Genomic DNA, 19,119 nt, shown 5'->3' on the forward strand with positions numbered 1-19,119 from the left:
AAGATCTACATGCAATGATAAAGAAAGTAAACCCATACTAGTGCATTCCACTTTGCATATAATGCAAACAATGGAAATGTATAATCATTTGTTTAAAAAGTTAGTTTCAGAAACGTCATCTTATTTCTGATAATGAAAACTACATGTGTATATAGCTAAATACTATTTATCGAAGTTTAGTGCATTGGTAAATGAATCACCTTTTTACCGTATTTATCAAATAAACTCTGTTTAAAGTAAATGACGTTGAAGGCGTATTTATGTTCCTAAAATTTGGACAATGCATCCGAATCACATGGTATAGCTGTTTGTATAGAGCCAGTAATTTCAAGTAGGTTAATGAGTTCAAACAAGCCTGTAGCTTTTTAACCTTTCTTTGAGGACGTTTTCCTACTCAAACTCTGTGATCTAAATCGTACTCATACTTAAAAGTGAAGATTTCAAAAAACTTATATATAAAATCATTGTCACACTCAAATGGAGTACATGATCAAAATTTGTTGAGTATTTTTCGGATCTTGCCCACAGTTGTACTCAAAACAAAGCTGAGTCAGAGTATGAGTACAATTAAAGTTTAAAACCTCCAGGCCAGGTTTCCACATTTGGAGAAGTTCTTCTAAATGTTTTGCTAATCTTTATTTCAAAATATCTTCGAAATGGGCCATAATTATCGCCATACGAAATCCAAAAGCTTTCAACAGTGTATAACCATAGCCTAAATTATCTAACCGTATCTACCATCGTCCACATATTTCCAGATCTGTAAAAGTGTGAGCGGGGCTTATGAGAAGTTAAGCTCATTGGGAAGCTCCAACCATGAACTCAGAGTTTTATACCGTTGGTGGCGAATGTATGCTTCATGTAGCATTTCAAAAAACAAAAAACAAAAAAAAACAAAAAAGTACAAATTGTAAAAAGTTGAATCATGTAAAACTTATACGGTACCAATTTTGATGCACCAGATGCTCATTTCGACAAATAATATCTCTTCAGTGATGCTGAAGCCAAAATTTTGGAAATTCGAAAATAAACTGGTAAGAGCTAAAGGGAAAACTAAAGTGCCTAAAACTGGAGCCGAATTCGTCCAAGGATCAGAGTTATGCATGAAGGATATATAATCCTTTATTTTGAAATGAATTTCTAAATTCTATCCCAGCAATAATGCAACTTTTATGATGAAACAAGAAAATGTATTTTTAAAAATATATTGGGGTTTATTTCATCCTTTAAACCTATGCTTAGCACTGTACTTAGGGTCATAACAGGGAGGGCTCTTTAATGTGCCCACGCCTGCCGCGACACGGACTTCCGTTTATAAGGTCATATCCAAAAGACCCGTGATTCTCATTTCTTCTAAATGTTGAGCGTTTTCCGAAGGAGCAATCTCCACCTATTTTAACGTCTTAGGTTTGACGCGGCCATGGCACGAGCGGGGCTTGAATCCACGACCTCCTGGTTACAAAGCCAACACCACAGCGACCGGTGGTATAGTGTTGTAAATGGCGAATGAAATTGTATGATATACGATTTATATATATGGTATGGTAGGACATGGCATGGTTTACGTTGTAAAAGATAAACATATAATTCGTGTAATATCCAGGATAGATATATTTTGTTGGAAAATACAAAGAAGAGGATATTTTAACGTCAATGTTTATATTCCTATTCTACTACGGTAATGTTTATAACATGCAAGGGAACAAGTGTGTAAAAGGTAGATATAGGAACGTTTCAACTTCAATAATATCTCATAATGTTTTAGATTTATCATTTATTCGTTTTATTGACTTTCTTCTGCTTTGTATCAATGTGCATTATAGCCTTTCAATTCAAGGTATTTCCATCCTCCTGTGACGTCAAAGATTTTGCAAAGTCAATTATTTAATTATATTTATGCATGGCAAGAACATTAATTTTGTTGGAGTCTTTTCTAATAATTATTGTAAAAAATCTTGTTAATCATAGAATATTTCAAAAGTTTAAGTTATGTATGAATAATCAATTATATGTTTCAAAATATTGAATCCATGGGCAATGACTCTGTTTTCATTAAATCATTTATCAAGTACATTATGTGATAGATTTCCTTTATTTTTCACGAACATTTTGTATATTTTTTTAAAGAAAGAGTTCATGAAATTGTTATGAATACTATTTGATCGTTACAAACAGTTTTTGTGAAATTTTGATAATGCTGTTTAAGGAAAATTGCAATTTTCTGACGTTGATACCAGGTATATTGTGCTAATTGATAAAAAAAAAATTAATACCGCAACATACCCATGTTATCATATTAATGATTTAAAATAATTTGTTACTAAGATATATTATTTGAAGAATCAACAATCAAATATATGATTGAACCCATAAATCTAGAGGGGTGGAATTACCTTTAAGATGTATATCCAATTGAAAATAAGTTTTGCTTTTTTAAATCGTCTAAGAGTCGAATCAGCTGATACACAAGTATTATGATCTAATCTGTTGTAAATAGAAGTTAATGAAATCTATTTGTAAATGATAAAAACAAACTCATTAAATACAGATCGCAAATGTTATTGGACATTTGCGCTTTCTCATTTATGAACCTAATGTATCAGAATATCAAGTATATTGAATTCATTTCGTATGGCAAACTATACAATCTGAACTTTAAATATTATACAGAATATTCCTTTATGCATCTATTAAAACGGGATTTAGTACTCTTGACTCACCTTTTTTGCAGTAATTAAGATATGGCAGAAGAATCGTTGGAATCCTTTTTGGAGAAAAAAGGATTGGCGGATACAATAGATACGTTTAATAAAGAAGACATCGATCTAGATACATTGGAAAAAATGACAGTTGAAGAATTGAAAGAAATCGGTTTCTCTTTTGGAAAACGAAAAAAAATATTAGAAGCCTTGAAAAGCAAAGGTAAGACTGTCTTTCTATTTCTTTCGTTGCCTCTGTATGTTTCTCACTCTTTCTCTCATTACTTGTTCATGTACTCAATCCCGAATATATAATCATGTACTAATCTTGACTACGGATAACTCCGATATAGGGCTCTCAGCGGGTGTGACTGGTCGACATGGAATGCTTGCTCTTCCGGGGCACATGATCCCACCTCGTATATCCAGGAGTCCGTGTTTGCCTAACTCTCTATTTTGTATTGCTTATAGGAGTACTGCAAAACGAATAGTACAGAAATATGTTGTCTAAACTTGGTGTGCTGAAATTAGGCTTGAATCTCTTCGTAAACGAGGATTGTTGGGTGAATAGTGTCTAAAATGGCCAGATGTTTAATTCGGTGAAATATATTGTAATCTTGTTGATAATCCTGGACAATTCACCTATGAAACTTTATAAGCGTACCGTTCCCTTTAAGCTTATAACTTTTTTCCATAGCGGATGGGTACACACAGTGTATTATTAAGACCTTGATTGCACCAATAAGTGTTTTTGACCGCGAAAGTAAACAGGTCATAGGCTGTATTGGAGGAATCACATGAAGCTTGGGTGTGTGTTAAGAAGAAAGATGGCACTATCCTCAATGCTCATTGCTCTTGTATGGCGGGGTAAGTACTGTACATCCATTTATTTTATGAATTCGTTTGATATGAATATGTGAATTGGCGTGAGAGCAAATGTATCAGTTCTGTCATGATTAATGTTGGCTGTTGAGTCAAGAATGGAAAGGGGTATCCCAACATGTCCAACGCAATATCATAATTTCAACTATGCTTGTTGTATTCAAAATGACTGCGGGAAATGATTTTGCGCTTTGTAAATACATTGATAATGCTTATCTGTTGACCATAACATTTGTAGAAATTGTGCCTTTTTTCAAATGAAATAATTCAATAAACTAATCAATCCCCGAGGGTCTCTAAAGCCCAGTAGCTAAGTACTTTGTTACTAGCTTGAAAATATGGATGTATATTTAATTGCTGTGATAAAATTTAGAAATTCATTTCAAAATTAAGGATTATCTCCCTCATGCATAGCTCTAATCCTTAGACGAATTTGACTCTAGTCTTTGGTACTCTGCTTTTGTAGTTCTTACAAGTTTATTGTTATTTCGGATTGCCATTGTTTCGGCTTGAGCATCACTGAAGAAATTTTATTTGTCGAAATGCGCATTTGTTGCATCAAAATTTGTACCGTGTAAGTTCTGAATTGAACATATTTAAACTGATTCCATAACCAAATCTTGAAATTAATACAGGTAATACTGCAAAGTTTGACACTAACTTTTTTTTAACCTTGACCATGTTGGCGCCCTTGGTCATTCACAAATGTCATTGTGTTGACTATCATTAGGTCCTGTAAAATAGATGTATGATTTACCTATTACAGAATATTAGGTGGTGTATCCTATTGTTTTGAGGTGCTGGTGTATCATGTACGTTGAAGCCTAGACTATTAGCATCTATGGCCAACACTCTAGTCTCGCATTAGCTATATGCATTTGATGGTACTAAAGACAAATATACTATACTAGTTTTCATGATGCATACATGAACATGTATCAATATGATATCAATCAATTACCATTTACTATAGTAATAGTATTTGGGCCATAATGTGTTTCCATCTTCTCTCAAAAATTTGCAGAGTCTTCATTTTTTTTTTTCATTTTCAGGTTGAAGCAGTGAAACTTTCTTGAGAAATTGAAAACTACAAACTCTAATGCTGTGTATTTACTATGACTGATCCCCAGTAACCCACCATGTCTACTCACCTCCCTTTATAGTTCAGATTACTGCAGTCTCAGAGAAACTGAACTTTCATTTAAATGGCAGAAAGTGCTTCAATATATATTGATATCCGTGGAGGAAGCAAGCAATCCTGAAAAACCCACTTGAAAGCAAAGTTTGTGCATGCAGTGGTATGCTCACCGCTCAAGACGATTGACAGACTCCAACTTTTATAGTGCTTATAAACTAATGTTAAAAATCCGAGTTTTACATAAAAACGAAAGATCATAAACTATATACCCATTGTGCAAGCACCATCCAAGAAATGGGGAAAATATAACGGTAAAGAGGAGACAGCACTCAATGACTATTAAGGTTTATTGCAGAAATATCATTCTGGATTTCTTGTTTACTTCAGTGGCCTCGTTATTAATCCTGCCTATCCAACACTTGGATCACATCTTGAATGTTCATGCTGTGAAAAAAGACTTATGGAAATCAGATGACCTTATAAATACGTCATCACTCATCCCTGACAGACAAAGGATTATATTTGAAATATCATCCCTGTCCCAATATACCCTTTAGAATTGCATCAAACACTCTGGAAATTACCTTCAGAACACTTCTACGAGTAATCTCTACTATCAAGTACAGGACAAATAGGCATTTTCGATGTAGAGTTTTGTGATTTTGTATGTTGGACTCCCAAAAGTCTACACATCGTAAGAGTTCTGAGTGATACAAACTTTATTGAGGAATTTTTCAACAGTTGCAGGGCTTTTTCGTTAAAGCAATTATGCCGGATCTCTTGAAAGAATCAAGGAAGATGTCATGAAAGAGAATGCAATGTTGATGTTCATGAACTTGAATATGAATTTGATGTGAAGGCACATGTACCTACATTAAATTAAATTTCATTTGAATGGGTCTGTATTTAAATTAGTATTCTGAAATGAATTTTGTGTGAATGCAGATTTATGAATTAATAAATTGTTATAGTTTCTTTCATTGTTATTATTCTATGACCCAAGATTTATTGAAACAATTTCAGCAAAATATAATTCTGTTGTGTTATATTAACACTGAATACTTGTTAAAATGATACAATTTCCTAATCAACAGGCATGTAACATTGCATTTCAAAAAAGGGGACGGGGGCATCTATAATATATGGCTTTTCAAAATATCTTCATAAGCAATAGAATAAAAATCAACGATATTTAGCATAATCTCCAAATTCTTAAGGAGAGAGGGATAGTGAAATCCTCCACAAGGACTTTCTCGATTTCTCCCCCCCCCCCCCCGGATAATTTATTAATCGGAGGATCGGTTAAATAGGATTCTCCTTGAAGCTTACTTTCATCTCAATCAATACTGCTGTCATAACAAGTGGGTGAGGGCGACATATGTCCAATATACCTTTTATTTGCATTGAAAATCAACACATTAGGCCATTGTCAAATAATAGATGAGGCAGCCCTCTTCCGATGGCACGTGCCTGGTTGAGGAAAACAAGTTAACACCAATGGGCGAAATATTCAATCATGTATTAAGTCTTCGTTTGTCTGTTATAATGATTTCAATACCAGTGCATGCTTGCATGAAGCATAGTTGTTGATATCCTGAGGTATTTTCACAAATGAAATTCATTTTTCGTGTGTCCATTTTACTTTCTTTTCTATAGGAATATTCCCAGCCATTAGAATAGGCGTACTATATCGATCACGATTCATACGAATTGTTTATTCATGAGGAAATGACTATAATTTCAAATGGTAGATATCGAAGGTGAAAACGTTGGGAAGGCAAATATTGATGCATATTCCATATGTATAAATCTATCAATCCTCCACCATTCCTGATAGCATGATCCCAGCTACAAACGGACTGTCAAAATTTAGAAAATGATTGCAAGTTAAAGTGTTTTTTAAAGTTGATAGATCCTCGGGTGATGTCATAGGTTTTTGCAAAAATCTTAATAAATTAAACTTTGCGTATGATAGAAACATACCTTTCTGAGGAATTTTATTCACTGAAGAGACATAATTTGTCGAAATGCTCATCTGGTACATCAAAACTGGTACCGTATAAATTTTACATTATGACCTCTGGGTCGAGGACTCTGCTGGTGGAGTGTTAGTCCCCGAGGGTCTCTACAGCCCAGTAGCTAAGGACTTCGTTGCTAGCTTGAAAATACGGATGTATATTTAATTGCTGTTATAGAATTTACAAATTCATTTCAAAATTAAGGATTATCTCCCTCATGCATAGCTCTTATCCTTGGACGAATTTGGCTCCACTTGTTTGGCACGCTGTTTTTGGCTATATTTAGATCTAAAACTTCATAGTTATTTCGGATTTCAAACATTTCGGTTGAGCATCACTGAAGAGACATAATTTGTGAAAATGCGCATCTGGTGGATCAAAATTGGTACCGTACAAGTTTTACATTATGACCCCTAGGTCGAGGCCTCTGCTGGTGGAGTGTTAGTCCCCGAGACTGTCTACAGCACAGTAGCCAAGGACTTCGTTACTAGTTTGAAAATACGGATGTATATTTAATTGCTGTTAAAACATTTACAAATTCATTTCAAAATTAAGGATTATCTCCCTCACGCATAGCTCTTATCCTTAAATGAATTGGACACCAATTTCTTGGCACATTGTTTTTGCCTAAAATAGTTCTAAAACTTCATTGTTATTTAGGATTTCAAATATTTCGGTTGAGCATCACTGAAGAGACATAATTTGTCAAAATGCGCATCTGGTGGATCAAAATTGGTACCGTATAAGTTTTATATTATGATCCCTGGGTCGAGGCCTCTGCTGGTGGACTGTTAGTCCCCGAGGGTCTCTACAGCCCAGTAACTACGGACTTCGTTACTAGCTTGAAAATACGGAAGTATATTTAGTTGCTGTTATAGAATTTACAAATTCATTTCAAAATTAAGGATTATCTCCCTCACGCATAGCTCTTATCCTTCAACGAATTGGACTGCACTTTTTTTGGAACACTGTTTTTGCCTATAATAGTTCTAAAACTTGATTGTTATGTCGGATTTCAAACATCTCGGTTGAGTATCACTGAAGAGACATAATTTGTCGAAATGCTCATCTGGTGGATCAAAACTGGTACCGTATAAGTTTTATATTATGACCCCTGGGTCGAAGCCTCTGCTGGTGGACTGTTAGTCCCCGAGGGTCTCTACAGCCCAGTAGCTAAAGACTTCGTTACTAGCTTGAAAATACGGATGCATATTTAATTGCTGTTATAGAATTTACAAATTCATTTCAAATTTTAGGATTATCTCCCTCACGCATAGCTCTTATCCTTAAACGAACTGGACTCCACTTTTTTGGCACACTGTTTTTGCCTATTATAATAGCTCTAAAACTTCATTGTTATTTCGGATTTCAAATATTTCGGTTGAGCATCACTGAAGATACATAATTTGTCGAAATTCACATCTGGTGGATCAAAACTGGTACCGTACAAGTTTTACATTATGACCCCTGGGTCGAGGCCTCTGCTGGTGGAGTGTTAGTCCCCGAGACTGTCTACAGCCCAGTAGTTAAAGACTTCGTTACTAGTTTGAAAATACAGATGTATATTTAATTGCTGTTATAGAATTTACAAATTCATTTCAAAATCAAGGATTATCTCCCTCACGCATAGCTCTTATCCTTAAATGAATTGGACTCCAATTTCTTGGCACATTGTTTTTGCCTATAATAGTTCTAAAACTTCATTGTTATTTCGGATTTCAAACATTTCGGTTGAGCATCACTGAAGATACATAATTTGTCGAAATTCACATCTGGTGGATCAAAACTGGTACCGTATAAGTTTTATATTATGACCCCTGGATCGAGGACTCTGCTGGTGGACTGTTAGTTCCCGAGGGTCTATACAGCCCAGTAACTAAGGACTTCGTTACTAGCTTGAAAATACGGATGTATATTTAATTGCTGTTCTAGAATTTACAAATTCATTTCAAAATTAAGGATTATCTCCCTCACGCATAGCTCTTATCCTTAAACAAATTGGCTCCATTTTATGGCACACTACTTTTGCCTATAATAGCTCTAAAACTTGATTGTTATGTCGGATTTCAAACATTTCGGTTGAGCATCACTGAAGAGACATAATTTGACGAAATGCGCATCTGGTGGATCAAAACTGGTACCGTATAAGTTTTATATTATGACCCCTGGGTCGAGGACTCTGCTGGTGGAGTGTTAGTTCCCGAGGGTCTATACAGCCCAGTAACTAAGGACTTCGTTACTAGCTTGAAAATACAGATGTATATTTAATTGCTGTTATAAAATTTACAAATTCATTTCAAAATTAAGGATTATCTCCCTCACGCATAGCTCTTATCCTTAAACGAATTGGACTCCACTTTTTTGGCACACTGTTTTTGCCTATAATAGCTCTGAAACTTCATTGTTATTTCGTATTTCAAATATTTCGGTTGAGCATCACTGAAGATACATAATTTGTCGAAATGCGCATCTGGTGCATCAAAATAGGTACCGTATCAGTTTTACATTATGACCCCTGGATCGAGGCCTCTGCTGGTGGACTGTTAGTCCTCGAGGGTCTCTACATCCCAGTAGCTAAGGACTTCGTTACTAGTTTGAAAATTCGGATGCATATTTAATTGCTGTTATAGAATTTACAAATTCATTTCAAAATTAAGGATTATCTCCCTCACGCATAGCTCTTATCCTTAAACGAATTTGGCTCCACTTTTTTGGCACACTGTTTTTGCCTATAATAGCTCTAAAACTTCATTGTTATTTCGGATTTCAAACATTTCGGTTGAGCATCACTGAAGAGACATAATTTGTCAAAATGCGCATCTGGTGGATCAAAACTGGTACCGTATAAGATTTACATTATGATCCCTGGGTCGAGGCCTCTGCTGGTGAACTGTAAGTTCCCGAGGGTCTTTACAGCCCAGTAGCTAAGGACTTCGTTGCTATCTGATAAACTATTGATACTGAAAAAGTTTATATTTTCCATAGATAATCAATTATTGATGATTTAAAACATTTTGTTAAGGGCAATAACACTTATGTTGGAATGTTTTTCTACTGGATGTCTGTTATACATTAGTTTCACTAATATTAACAATTAATCTATCGATATATATGAATTAGCAGTTTTTAAAAACTGTTGATATTTACATTGTGTCAATTCAACAAGTTTTTATGTATTTTCATTATTCTGTTTAACGAAAATGTGTAACTTTCCTATGTTGATATCTACTTCTATTTTTGTATGTCTCGCATCTTTAAAAAGGTGGCAACATATACATTTCCTTTGGTTATTAATTAAATTGAACAATATTGAGTGGAAATTAATCAAGTTTTTCCACTTTTAACCATTAATATTGATAAATCACATAAGGATGAAGCTACCTTAAATTAAGATGAGAAGTTGATAGTAAATCTAAATTATTTTTAAAGATAGGGATTGGAAGATTGTGATTGTTTTTCTATTCGTATTGTAGCAAGGTAAGCCTTCTCATGCTTATACATGAACATTTCATCTTTTTGTTTGAAGTTATAACTGTTACATCTGTTTCAAAAACATATTAGAAATATAAGTCGTATTTATTCAGTAAATTAATTGTTGTGGGTGTATCAAATTGAACAAATTTAATAATACAGTAAACACTTTTGTATCAAAGTCACACCACACAAGGGTGAAAGGTGAAGACAACGAACAGTGATCAATCTCATAACTCCTATAAGAAATACAAAATAGAGAGTCAATACACACACACGCATAATATATATAAAGCACAGAGATTTTCACTATATGTGGATACCCACTTCCGCCCCTACCCGGGGTTGAACTCACGACCTGCGGAACCAAATCTCCTTGCAGCATGTAACCAGCGCGCTAGACCGCTCGACCATCTAGGCAAGTCTAAAAAGTTTGCTTTCGATGACGATGGAATTCTCGCCACGCTGTCACACGCTACACGGTCATTGAGAATGGAAATATATATATATATAACACAAACAAACAATTATAACAACCAACCTTACATTAACCCCTAGGATCTAAACGATACATGTGATTAATCAATCAATTAATATATAAAGCACTAAATAACCACAACTAGGTACTGAAAATTTTCACCCCAGCCCGGGGTCGAACCAGCGACCTAGGGCACCCACCGCCTAGCAAGACTGTCAAATCAGTGCGTGTCAAACATTTTCAAATCTTGTTTCATTTATATTGATGATAACTGCAACAACTCCATCTAATTTATATCCAGATTATCTCACGAAAATACTAACAGCTGTAAAGGAGAAATTTCAAAACGTACTGTGCGACTACATATGCCAGAAGTGGTGTAAATCAAATGTGGATTCTACAAAATTCTAAAAAACTTTTCGTAAACTTGAAGTAATAAAACTTTTCGCAAATCAACGAGATCAAAACCTATGACTTTCCAACATTTTAAACGATCATATACTGCTTCTTCAGCAAAATTGAAAAACGCAAATATTCCTATCTAGTGATCACTCATCTACAAATTACTTTGTTAAACGCCAATCTGATTCCACGCATAAGTATTCTGAAGTTGAAATGAAAAATATGCTTCCTCATTGACAATATCGGCATGGTCTTTGATGATCAGGTGTTCCAACAGTGTGTTGAAATTCTCATCGGCACCAATTATACTCCTTTGATAGCTAACCTGTTTTTATATTCCTGTGAAGCAGAACTCATTCATAAACTTTTACGGGAGGGGAAAAATCTCTTGCTGTGGCCTTCAATTTGACATTTAGATATATCGACGACGTATTATCTATTGAAAATACGGATGTATATTTTATTGCTGTTATAAAATTTAGAAATTCATTTCAAAATTAAGGATTATCTCCCTCATGCATAGCTCTTATCCTTGGACGAATTTGGCTCCACTTGTTTGGCACGCTGTTTTTGGCTATATTTAGATCTAAAACTTCATAGTTATTTCGGATTTCAAACATTTCGGTTGAGCATCACTGAAGAGACATTATTTGTCGAAATGCGCATCTGGTGCATCAAAATTGGTACCGTATAAGTTTTACATTATGATCCCTGGGTCGAGGCCTCTGCTGTTGGACTGTTAGTCCCCGAGGGTCTCTACAGCCCAGTAGCTAAGTACTTCGTTACTAGCTTGAAAATACGAATGTATATTTAATTGCTGTTATAAAATTTAGAAATTCATTTCAAAATTAAGGATTATCTCCCTCATGCATAGCTCTTATCCTTGGACGAATTTGGCTCCACTTGTTTGGCACGCTGTTTTTGGCTATATTTAGATCTAAAACTTCATAGTTATTTCGGATTTCAAACATTTCGGTTGAGCATCACTGAAGAGACATTATTTGTCGAAATGCGCATCTGGTGCATCAAAATTGGTACCGTATAAGTTTTACATTATGATCCCTGGGTCGAGGCCTCTGCTGTTGGACTGTTAGTCCCCGAGGGTCTCTACAGCCCAGTAGCTAAGTACTTCGTTACTAGCTTGAAAATACGGATGTATATTTAATTGCTGTTATAGAATTTAGAAATTCATTTCAAAATTAAGGATTATCTCCCTCATGCATAGCTCTTATCCTTGGACGAATTTGGCTCCACTTGTTTGGCACGCTGTTTTTGGCTATATTTAGATCTAAAACTTCATAGTTATTTCGGATTTCAAACATTTCGGTTGAGCATCACTGAAGAGACATTATTTGTCGAAATGCGCATCTGGTGCATCAAAATTGGTACCGTATAAGTTTTACACTATTGACAATAATGATTTTCATTCATACGTCTGTTCTATATATCCCAATGAATTCGAAATAAAAGACACAACAGAGTAGTTCACTTCTGCTTCATACTTAAATATTTTATTGAGATGTTAACGACAAACTAACAACTCATCTGTGTGCCAAACGGATGATTTCAACATCTTCTTCGTCAACTTCTCATATTCATGTAGCAATATTCCATTAACAGCATAAAATTATGGTGTTTATATATCTTAACTGATTCGATAAACTGTTCTGTCTGTGGTCAGTTTTTAAATCGAGGTAGGCTACTGACAAACAAGTTGATATTGCAGGGGTTCCAACAGTCTAGTTCAAAATCAGCATTTCGCAAATTCTATGCTAAATATAACGATCTAATTTGCCAATACAACCTATCATTGGGTCAGATGTTGTCTGACGTGATTCATACCAATTGTTAGGCCGTTCTTGGCACACTGATTTTGCTGGTGTTAAAGTTGTACCAGATCGCATAGTTTGTGAGAAAATCAGTCCGATGATGAAGACAACCTATATTCATCCTATGTTTTTACTAGATCGATGCTCAGAATTCATGAAATCAGGGTTAAACACGTAGAACTCCTGTATACAGTTGTTCATCTCATGAATTGATCCAAGTGACAATTTGCTATCTGATCTTGATTGTAGTTGTCAGGTTATAAAATCATGCTAGATCAAATAGCCATTTAACAATGAGTCTCCGCTGAAAATCAACAAGTAGACGAAGACAAGATGGTACCGTATAAGTTTTACATTCAATCGATGCAGTCGATAGCAGTTGGCGAGAAGCATAAGGACCTCAATACCATTCAACTATATTTGGACCTTGTGACATATCGTGGGGACATCTTTTGGTTGGTTCCCAAAACACCTATTTCAGGTCATTTAGGTACTATTTAGGCTTTAACAGGATTCTTCATAATTCTTATTGGCCAAAGTTTAGAAAGAAAGTTTCTAATTTTATAAGTCATGATATGAAAGGTGAAGATAACAGTCTCTCAGATGATAATTAAACCAAATCAGCATATCTCATTTCACCCTAGTCAATCTTTTCCAGCTTTTCAAGAACTACTTAGTCCAGTATCAGAGGATTATGCAGAGCCATTGCCTAATACTATATCAGGAAACCACTATAATCGTACTGTCATGTGTATGTTCACTCGATTCCCTGAAGCTATGTCTCTTAGGGACATCAAGGTATAGGCTATATCTAAATCCCTTACCAAGTTGATTCTAGTTTTGTAGGAGTTGAAGTAATTCAATCAAATCAAGAATCGAATTTTATGTCAGGATTGTTTCAACAGGTGATGCATGGGATAGGTGCTTGAACGTTTTCATCAAACCCTTAAAACTATGACAAATTCATGTTTTATCAGTATGATAAAGACTGGGATGAATAGGTTCACTTTGTTGTATTTCCTGCACGTGAAGAAGTTCAGAAATATCTTGAATTCCACCCATTTCAACTAGTATTTTGTCATGCAGTAATATGTCCTTTGAAGTTTTGAAGGAAATGTTGTTGGTTGAAATTAGTGCTCTTCATCAACTTGAATATGTGTCTAATTTTACAGATAAGCGTTAAATGATTGCACATTGACGTCTTAAGCCAAAACGAAAATATGGTGTGAATATGATCGCAGGAACAAAGTTTTCAAACCAGATGGAAAGGTTCTTGTATTTTTGCCTATTAGTGACCGTTCTTTACAGATCATAAATTATAACCTTTATGAATTTTAAAGCAAGCTTAGTGATATGAGTTCTGAAGTTAAGGCACCCAGTTGACGTAAAAAAAAAAATACGATTGTCACATTAACATGTCAAAAAATTATTTTGAAAGACGCGACCGAAATCTTGTAGGATCAGTTTCTACTTTAGCCAACGTTAAGACATTTCCAGATTGCACGGAAAATGTTAAATAAAATATCCAAGTAGGAAACAGATGTGGAAGATTTTGAGGTCACTGGGAATATATCGAATAAACGTTTGAATTCAAAGATTATTGGTAATAGATACATGTAATATTTGGTCCATCTATCTAAATGTTGAGTTGAAGGCCATAAAAAGAGATTTTTTTCCTCTCATGTTGAAGCTATTGAATAAATTCTGCCCCATAAGAATATAAAAACAGGTCGGCTTGTAAAGTGGTGCAATTCGTGTCCGTGGGAGTTCCAACAGACTGTGGGAGGTATGGAACACTAAAGACTTTGAAGATATTGTTAGTCTGGAACCCCAGCATCTTTTTTATAATATCAACTTTAGAGTACTTGTCTGAAGAACCTGAGTGGTGTTTTTGAATGCCTGATCACTAGATATTGATATTTCCTTTTCCCATTTTTGTTGAAGAAGAAACCGTCTATGATGTCAAAAAGTCTTTTAACTTATCGTGAGGACTACAATTCTTTTAAATTGTGGCTACTTGTTATTGAAAGGTAAATAAATCAACATGGATTGACAATTGACTCTCCAAAAATTTTGTTTACTCGTTATTTAAACGGTCACAGGAAACAACTTTAAGTATTGGTAATTAAACTCACCATCATATAACTTATGCAACTCAATCGACACCATTTGTTCTCTTCACACGGAATTTAATGTGTATTTTTTTAAGCATCATGCATTTGTGTTATCTGTTTTAACTTTCTTAAATCATTTTGTCAAATATATTTAATATCTACATATATATACATGTACATGAGGAAATTATCAGGCAATTTTGTTCGTTTCAGGTTACAGCCCTGCCTCAGAAGACGATAGTTCAGCACAAAGAAGTAATTATTTATTCTGATTATTGAAAGAATGCTGATCAGGTTTTCAAAATTACTGTGAGTTTATCATCCACTCATTGCAGATTGTGTCAAAGCAAAAGTCAGAGCATTTGAAGAAATAAAAGACAGAGAAGCCCGACCTTCTTATCTACCACCTGTTCCACCAAAACCAGACGTTAGAGCCAAAAAACAAGGTTATGATTAAAACTAATTCAGAAATAAAATAGCAATAGAGTTTTTCATGACAGTAACGAGAATAACAAACCTCTGGATGTAATGCTTTGTTCACATGGACACGCATTAAACTTTACTTCGAAGTATGCGAAGTAACATAATGCGTATGGAATCAATTCGCATTAAATAGCGTTCACACGGCAGTAATCTTTATTGCAAAGTAAAATAATGCGCATTGAGTTTGTATGCATTTCTAATTTAATGGGTGTGCGAAATAAATAAAAGAATATACCTATCTTTGTTCCTCACGAAAATATTAACAGCTGTGAAGGAGAAACTTCAAACTTACTGTGCAACTATATATGCGAGAAGTGGTGTTAATCAAATGTGGATTCTAAAGAACTTTTAGTAAACTTGAAATTGGAAAACTTTTCCCAAATCAATAACATCAAAACGTATGAATTTTCAACACGTTACACGACCAATCATCATGATAAATTGAATACTAGACTTTTTAACATCATAGAAATTGGCTTCTTCAACAAAAATCGAAAACGGAAATAATCATATCTAGTGATCAGTCATCCAAAAATTACTTTGTTAAACACCACTCTTATTACACGTACAAGTAATCTGAAGCTGAAATGAAAAATATGCTAGACCTCCTCAATGACAACATCTTGTTGGTCTTTGGTGATTATGTCTTCCAACAGTCTGCTGGAATTTTCCATGGGCATGAATTGTGCTCCTCTCTTAACTGACCTGTTTCTATATTCATATGAAGCAGAATTAATTCAAAAACTTCTACGTGAGAAGTAAAATTCTCTTGCTGTGGCCTTCAATTCGACATTTAGATATATAGACGACGTTTTATCTATTAACAATAATAACTTTCTTTCATATGTCAATTCGATATATCCCTGTGAACTCGAAATAAAGGACACTACAGAGTCGTCTACCTTTGCTTCATACTTAGATATTTCATTAACAGTAGACATTAAAGGCAAACTGAAAACTCAACTGTATCACAAACGGGATGATTTCAACTTCTCCATCGTCAACTTCCCATAGTTATGTAGCAATATTCCATTCTCACCTGCATATGGTGTTTATATGTCTCAACTGATTCGATATGCAAGAGATTGTTCAGTTTTTAAATCGAGGTAAGCTACTGACAAACAAGTTGATGGTATAGGGGTTTCAACAGTCTCGATCGAAGTCAGCAATTCGCAAAATTTATGGTCGTTATAACGAACTAGTTTGTCAATACAACCTATCATAGGGTCAAATGTTGTCTGACGTGTTTCATACCGATTGTTAGGTCGTTCTTGGCACACTGATTTTGACTACGGATAACTCCGATTTCGTGATCAGGATATAGGGCTCACGGCGGGTCTGACCGGTCGACAGGGGATGATTTTTGTCGTATTTAAAACCAATTCCTTCCATATATATACATTACTCAATACATATACATATATACGGACACAGATTTACGCCTGACATTATCTAATGACATGCTATTGGTAGGCCTTCATGTTTTTAGTGATTACTATAATTTTTATTAGTTTCTCGTTTAAAAACATATAGCTGACCACGAGTATGATACACGTGACCCAAATTTGCCATTACACATTCGTTTATATTTAATGCGCAGTATAGCATCGTTTTGCGTTCACACGGAACTAATGCAAAGCAAATGCGATTCGCATTAAATTGCGACTTAAATCTTAATTCGAAGTAAACTAGTGTGCATTAAATTCTACGTGTTATGGCGGTTAAGATTTAAATAGCATTAAGTTAAGTTTAATGTAAATTAAATTCTTCGTGTGAACGAGGCATTAATGTCGACGGTTGTTTACTCTTGATAGGCCAGATGTAAAATGTCTAAATGTTTTATGATTGGTCAGCTTTAAAACTACCAATATATGTGCATTTATCTACACCTGTATATTTCACTAGCCCAATTTCACACCTTCTGTAAGTTAAAGTGGGTTGATGTCAAATACCCAAAGCAGCTGGTCATAGTTTGTCATATTGCGGTTGAACACAACATGCAAAAAAAAAAAAAAAAAAAACACATACCAAGATGAAGCGCCTTACGACCCTTTTTGTTCTTGATAACATATCATGTTAAATAAAACAATGATAATTTTAAAAATACAACAACTCAAAAACAAATAAAAAGAACAACAAAGAGTATTGTTTCCTCAAAAGGGAACCCATGTCGGGATCTGGACTCAACTGGCTTTTTATTCTTTTGAGAGCAGTAAGACCCCCTTTCACAATATACAAAATCTGAATTGTAATACTTGTATTCATTTTTAATGTTATGAAAGCCGACTCGGCTCATTTTTTAAAAAAGTAGGAAAACATCGGAACTCGTTATTACGAGTTAAGCATCTCCTTATAACGGATAAGCATCTCGTTATAACGTGTTAGTATCGCGTATATATCGTTATAGTGAGTTAGTATCTCCAGTTAGTATCTATATGGAAATGTTAAGGGCATACTCTATCCGAAATCAAAACTGAACGATTAGAAATTATTCAAATCCACTAAATTGAAGTTAATAAAATATCTGGCTTACACATGGATATTTTATGATGGCTATTATGTAAGAATTTTATTCGTAGTGATGAAGACAAGAAAATCTTATTTCTAGCTCCAAGGAAATAAATAGGTGACGATGTATGTTGTTCTATTCAACAAAAGTACTGATTTTTCATTACCAAATATAGAACTGATTCAATTTTACGATTTAACATACCAAATATCTGACCACAATTTTCGATATTTGAGCAATAAATTATCCGGCCTAGATGTAGATGTTTTTATCGAGAATATCGATATTTTTAAACTACTAATGCAAGCACGTACAACTAGATGGCTTCTTCCTTTTTAGCGTACCTGAGCGTTTTAGTCCGACGTCCATATCTCGATCCGTATATGAATGATTCTTCTTCAAAACCAGCGGGCCAATTTAAACCAAACTTGCCACAATACATCTTTGGGTGAAGGGCTTTCAAGTTTGTCCAAATGAAGGGTCATGCCCTTTGCAAAGGAAGATAATCACAAAAATGCAAATATTGAGTGGGATCATTTAAAGATATTCTTTTCAAGAACCGCTGGGCCAGAAAAGTTTGAATTCGTATGCAAACTTTTCTGATATAGAGTAGATTCAAATTTGTTTAAATCATGGTCCCCAGGGTTAGGGTGGGGCCACATTTCGATATACGGGAATTTTTTCACAATCGTCTTCTCAAGTACTACTGGTTCAGAAAAAAATGGTAGTTTACATGAACGTTTTCTGACATAGAATAGATTCAAGTTTGTTCAAGCGGTGGTCCGGAGGGGAGAGGGTAAGGGTAGTGCCATGATAAGGGATCAAAGTTTTATTTGCTGATATATTTAGTAAAAATCTTTTAAACTATTTCATGATGTATCTAAGCTAGGGTTTTCATATTATGTATGTACATTCTCTACGGAAGGACATGTCATGTGATCTAATGGTGTGCTATCGTATGACCTTAACCTGGAAGTTTGAGTTACTTTTGATAAAATTATGACCTATACGATCTGTCCTAAACCATTCAAGGTTGATGTTTATAGTGTAGCATGTACAAATTCAACAAAGTCCCATAACTCCTATAAAATTTGTG

General features: G+C 34.7%; 3 protein-coding genes across 3 annotated transcripts in view; 2 read left to right on the top strand and 1 right to left on the bottom strand.

Annotated features, from left to right (window-relative positions):
• Positions 1-19,119, bottom strand: part of LOC125654652 (uncharacterized) — a 534,947-nt gene that overhangs the window by 395,275 nt on the left and 120,553 nt on the right. The window lies entirely within an intron of this gene.
• The window catches only part of LOC125654656 (GTPase IMAP family member 7-like), a 662,712-nt gene that overhangs the window by 261,343 nt on the left and 382,250 nt on the right, over positions 1-19,119 (top strand). The gene's annotated exons all lie outside the window — the stretch shown is intronic.
• Positions 1-19,119, top strand: part of LOC130048001 (uncharacterized) — a 205,733-nt gene that overhangs the window by 182,412 nt on the left and 4,202 nt on the right. The gene's annotated exons all lie outside the window — the stretch shown is intronic.

This window comes from Ostrea edulis, chromosome 7 (genome assembly GCF_947568905.1).
Source record: "Ostrea edulis chromosome 7, xbOstEdul1.1, whole genome shotgun sequence".
Classification (NCBI taxonomy): Eukaryota; Metazoa; Mollusca; class Bivalvia; order Ostreida; family Ostreidae; genus Ostrea; species Ostrea edulis.